Below are 6,000 nucleotides of genomic sequence, written 5' to 3'. Positions count from 1 at the left end.
TCCGGGCTTCCCAGACTCCAGTGATTCCTGAAAACTCACCACCAATACCTCCACAATCTTCTCAGCCATCTCCTTCAGAGCTCTAATGTGGGTGAGTTATTCACCTTCAGATCTTTTAGCTTCACCAGGACCTTCTCCTTAATGCATTCATCTCTGCCCACTGACTCTCAAAGTTTTGATATGCTGCTGGTGTCTTCCAGTGTAAAAACTGTTGCAAAGTACGTATTCAGTTCCTCCATCATTTCTTTGTTCCCCATTACTACTTCTTCAGCCTCATTTTCCTGTGGTCCAATGTCAACTCTTGCCTTTCTCCTACCTTTCAGGTATCGAAAAAAAATCTCCTTTTATTGTATTTTTAGTGATATCTGCAGTTTTTAAAGGCTTCCCAATCTCCTGGCTTCCCACTAATCTTTACCACATTGTATGTTTTTTGTCTTGCTTTTAAGCTGCCACTGACCTCCTTTGCCCCAGCCTTCCCACAGTGTGCTTCTTCCTTAGGATGAATTTCTACTGTCCCTCCTGAAATACCCCCAGAAACTCTTACCATTGTTGCTCCACTCTTTTCCCAGCTAGGCTCCCCTTCCAATCAATTCTGGTTAGCTTCTCCTTCACGTCCATGATTGTAATACTATTTCTTGTGATTCCTGCTTCTCCCTCTCAAACTTCAGGGTGAATTCAATCATATTTTGGTCACTGGCCCTGAAATAGTCCTTCACCTTAAGGTCCCATCAAGTCTGCCTCATTACACATGGCCAAATCCAGAAATGCCTATTTCTTCATGGGCTCCACCAAAAGCTGCTTCAATAGCCATCTCTTAGACATTCCGGGAATTCCTTTCCTTCAGATCTACTGTTATGAAGTGGGGGGTAGGTCGAACTCCTCTGATAGCTAACCCGAAACACCAGCCCTAATTTGTTGTGGTGTGAGTAGAAGGTCCCTTCTAATAGTTAAACACAGAACACCAGAGAAGCTGACCTTGGCCCTCATAATCTGTTAAATGAGTAGTTAAGTGAAAGGAATGCCCGATACTCGCTTTATAAGCAACAAGTAGAATCTAGAAGCTAGAAGTATGAGTTTATTTATTTAACCCTAACAGGGAACAAATTAATAGAACTATTAACAAACTGAACAATCCTCTCTAACTATTAGCTATTCCCTATCTGAACAAAGTTCTACTGGTATGCTGTTCCAATAAACACACGTCCCACTTATATAACCCAAGTAGTAAGAAGAAAAAATAAAACTTAGGTTCTTAAAGTTCACACAGAATGTGTCTGCTGAAATGCTTTGCCTTTTCTCCTGTCATAAATGCCTTTCTTCTGCTAATCCTGCTGTCCGGGATGGTTACCCTATGAAGATTCTTTGGTTGAAGTACCGTCGTACATCTGATGATTTTTTTTTAAGACAGCTTAATGATTTTGTGTGAGTGCCAGGTTTATTTCATTTCAAATGGCAGTTGGCTTTCACACTGATTTTCAAAAGTCTCTTCTTATATACTCATAATGTCACATCAGTTTCTTAGAATATGATTGGTTTCAGGTTGTCAAAGTTATCAGTTTAAAATTGGCCTTCAATCGTTTGCTTGGTTTAAATAAATTGGCTGAGTCCAGCTTGTTGCCAAAACATCAAAACAGGACTGCTGTTTTACCTGCCAGCTGTAAGGCCTTTTGATAGACTTGTTTCAATTTGGGACTCTCCGTTCAGTACTTGCAAACTTCCAAGCACAGATAAAGCAAAATCTTTTAAAGGGACCATGAACTGCTTTTCCCCACAATCATTTTTACAAACAAATTCTAACATCCTGCCTTCCAACTCATGAGTGTTTGACACAACTTCATAACATTATCAAAGTTAATTTCTCGGTCTACCTGCATATTGAAATCTCCCATGATTATTGTAATAGTGCCTTTCTTACACGCCTTTTCAATCTCTTGACTTGTTTTCTTTCCCACATCCTGAATACTGCTAGGAATCCTGTGCCGAACTCCCATCATGGGCTTTTCTCCTTTGCGGTTCCTCAACTCTACCCACACAGGTTTGCTGTCTGGTTCTTCTTTAAAATAAGTTAGGCAACTCCAACCAGATAGTTATAAATGAATTTGCCCAGGTGTCCCACAATACCAAAGCAGTCAAATCACTACAAACACAAGCCAGTCCCAGCTTTATTAGGAAACAAGTCACAATAGCTTTTACTACAAAACAATACTATCTTTAATACTATTCAGCCCCTTAAGCTGTCAATACTTCCCAAGTCTCTTGTAGATTTACACAACCACACTGTCTCTGTGGGACTGTGAAGCTGCTTTTCTCTCTTCTTCTATCTCTCTGGATGGTTCATTGGTCTCTACCTTTGGCCATGCTGGTCTTCCCAGAAGGTCCAAGAGAATCCAAGAGAAATAATCTGCAGGTGAACCCCGTTTTTATCCCCTTTTGGATGGTTTTTGGGACTTTCCATTGTCTGGCCAATCAGGGAGACTCGCTTAATTGTTTGAGATATTGTCAGTCATTTGGATGACTTGCTACAGTTTGCTTCCTTGTGTGGCAGGACCTATGCGTTTCTGTCCAAATCCTCCTTTGTTTATTGGGCGAATTGTTGTTGGCATAGAATTCTGGTATTATTATGTTGTTGGCATTATTCTGTCTAGAATAATGGCTGCCTTTTATATTTTACAAATAAAATCAGCACCTGGCTGCTATGTTTGCACTGGGTTGGTTTGGTGTACGGGTTTTACGACTTCAGAATTTTACTTGGTCAATGTTTCCAGCATCCCTTACTGTTTGACAAAGTTGGCAATCTATCTGTGGTTCAGCAGCCAGGAGGCTGCGACAGATTCTACACCTGCCCGCTTTCTCTTGTCGCCCCTTTTCTATGATGCCTGAGGTTAGATTCCTGACACTTTCCATATTTTCTGTCCTAATACTTGTTCTGGACACATTAACAACCTCTGCTGAGCCCTTCTCCCACTTTATCCATAATTTTCCATGCAATGGGACCCAACAACCAAGCCCCTTTCCCCATTATTTAGTTTAAAGTTCTATCCATTGCCCCAGTTAGGTGATTTGCCAGGACTCTGGTCCCAGCATGATTCACGTGGAGCCCATCCCAGCTGACCAGTTCCCACTTTCCCCACCACTCATGCAATGTCCCATGAATTCAAGCCTCCTTCTCTCACACAAGTCTTTGAGCTATGTATTTACCTTTTTAATCTTGTTGACCATGTGCAAATTAGCTCATGGCTCTTGTAGTAATCCGGAGATTGTTACCTTTATCGTTCAGCTTTTTAATTGAACTCCTAGTAGCCCATATACCTTCCGGAGAACCTCTTTCCTCTTTCTACCTATATTGTTGGTATCGACTAGGATCATGGCAACTGGATCTCTCCCCTCCTGAAACACAGTGTGACTGCCTCCTGAAACACAGCATCCAGGTAACTCTCCACATCCCTGATGTGTTGCAGGGTTCGTAGCTCAGGCTCCAGCTCATCAACTCTGAGTCAGAGTTCCTCAAGCAACCAACACTTACTACAGATGTGGTCACTGCGAACCACAATGGGGTCCCTCAGCTCCCACATCATGCAGGTATTACACATCACCTGGCCTCGATGCAAGGTTTCAGGAGGCAGTCACACACCTTAGATTAACGACCTCAAATTCGATCAGTGGTCAGCGACAGGAGGGTTCAACTATGAGTCAGGCATCTAGAGGGATCCAGGAGGTAGTGCTGAAGGATCGTCAGCCCTTCAGCTTGTCTCACAGTTTTGAGATTTTTGCTCCCTGTGTGATTGAGAGTGGGGGCTGTAGAAAGGATGAGCCAACTGACCATAGCAGCATGGTACAGGAGGTCATTCAAGGTGGAGGAGAAAAGAGAAATGTAATTGTAATCGGGGATAGTTCCCTGTTCTCTGTGGCCAAGATCAAGAGTTCCGAAGGTTGTGTTTCCCGCTTGGTGCCTGCATTCAGGATATCTCATCTGGGCTGCAGAAGAACCCGTAGTGGGAGGGGAAAGATCCAGTTGTCGTGGCCTATTTTGATTTCTAAAAATTTTGTACTCCTCTTTGAGTTTGTAGCCTGTAAATAATTTCCCTATTTACCTTCAGTGTGCAAGTAACCTGTAAGAAACAGTCAACTTAGTAGCCATCACCAACCAATGAACTTATGGTTTACCTGTGATGTCATTCTTTTGTGCTGGGTCCCTGCTTCTGGGCTTCAGTGTATCCTGTTAAAACGGCAAGCAAAAAGCACCTTTTCTCTTCCGACCCAGGAGGAACTGCCGATGCTGGAGTCAGAGATAACACAGTGTGGAGTTGGAGGAGCACAGCAGGCCAGGCAGCATCCAAGGACCAGGAAAGCTGACAGACCCTTCTTTAGGGTCCCGACCTGAAACGTCAACTTTCCTGCTCCACTGATGCTGTCTGGCCTGCTGTGTTCCTCCCTTTTCCCTTCTGCCACAGGTTCCATGTTGTCAAATTCCTCAAACTATCTACTCACTCAGGGCTATGTCTCTCTCTGGGTGTGATCTCTCCTTCCAGACTGTGCGAAGCTTACTGATTGTGCACTTTCTACAGACCCTTTCTTAAATAAATGAATTGAAATACAATATGAAAATCTTCAGAATCATTGTGTTACAACTGAGGTAGACCTTTAAAACATTGCATGTTATAAAATAAAATTGGATAAAATAATCACGTGTACTCTTCTTAAAGACGAACACTCTTGATTTTGTAACTACTTTCGATGAAGAAGAGAAAGAAAATATGGAAGCTATAATTTATTCTTTGAGACCACACATCAAATATTTGCAGTGAACAAATATTTGATCAATCACATGAAGCCGACGCAGTTGGTAGGCAGAGCCTGGGGGGAGGGAGACGTCTTAATTGAATGCCTATGATTAACTGACACGTCTTACTTGCAACAACAGCACTGTTAAGTTTATTTGTGACAGCAAATGGCAGTTTTCTTCATACAAGGACTCAGTCACATCTTCTGGCATCTCAAAAATGGGGAGAAAAGCTATTTAAATGTGAGCAAATGTGCTTTAAGAGTACAATAGTTTGCTGTTCCACTTTCCTCGACATTTTACATATTTACATACACAGGCATAGGATACAAGTCCTAATAAAATCAGTAAACTCAATTTCTAGCCAGTATTAGGATTACAGAAGAACAGCATCAAAATTAATGGTAAATAAATGGCGAGTTTTATATGTGATCTATTCGAATATTCAACTGGAATAATTGTGTACTTTAATTATGGCTAATGCTGCTGAAACAAATCTATCACTGAAGTATTCAGTATTTCTGTTGTCCAGCCACAGTATTGCACTTTCATCAATATCGTATACCCTGATTTGTTTTTCTTTCCACAAGAATTAGTTGCCTTGTTTTTTTTTCCCGTTTTAACCCCTCCTCTTGGGAAGACTTTGATATATGATGGGTCCCCTTGCAGCTCTCTGGGCCTTGGGCTAATTGACCATTCTACATGAATGGGCCTGAAGGCACATGTTGATAGCTGTTCTGCTTTGGAGCATGTTACAGCAGAGGTACAGCTACAGAAACGTCCAATATAGTTTGGCGGAAACGTTTCTAAAGAAATGAAATTATCCCTCGAGATAATTATGAGGTAACTAAGCCTTCCCAGTAATAGTATACTGACATGATAAATGTAACTGTTGTGTGTTTTCCTCTATACGGAGTTCAAAAATAGGTCTAAAATCCTAGAAACCCAGAATTATTATCTTTCTATCTGAGGAAAGACTTTGGTATTGAATATTTCTATTGTCAGTGAACTATATAACAGTAAATAAATTTCTGCAACCCGTCTGTGTTATGCACAGCAGATGTCATTACATACTCTAATTTTAATTTGGCTATTCCTACCTACAGTGAGACAGCAAGTGAACAAGACTAATACCTTACATTCAGCCTGGTCCTGCATTAATTTTCTGCACCCTTTCAAGACAGACCAGCACAGAATGATTTTACTCTATAGCATAACCC

The sequence above is a fragment of the Stegostoma tigrinum genome, chromosome 24, assembly GCF_030684315.1.
Source record: "Stegostoma tigrinum isolate sSteTig4 chromosome 24, sSteTig4.hap1, whole genome shotgun sequence".
In the NCBI taxonomy this organism is placed as follows: domain Eukaryota; kingdom Metazoa; phylum Chordata; class Chondrichthyes; order Orectolobiformes; family Stegostomatidae; genus Stegostoma; species Stegostoma tigrinum.
Note: the sequence above shows the minus strand (reverse complement) of the source record.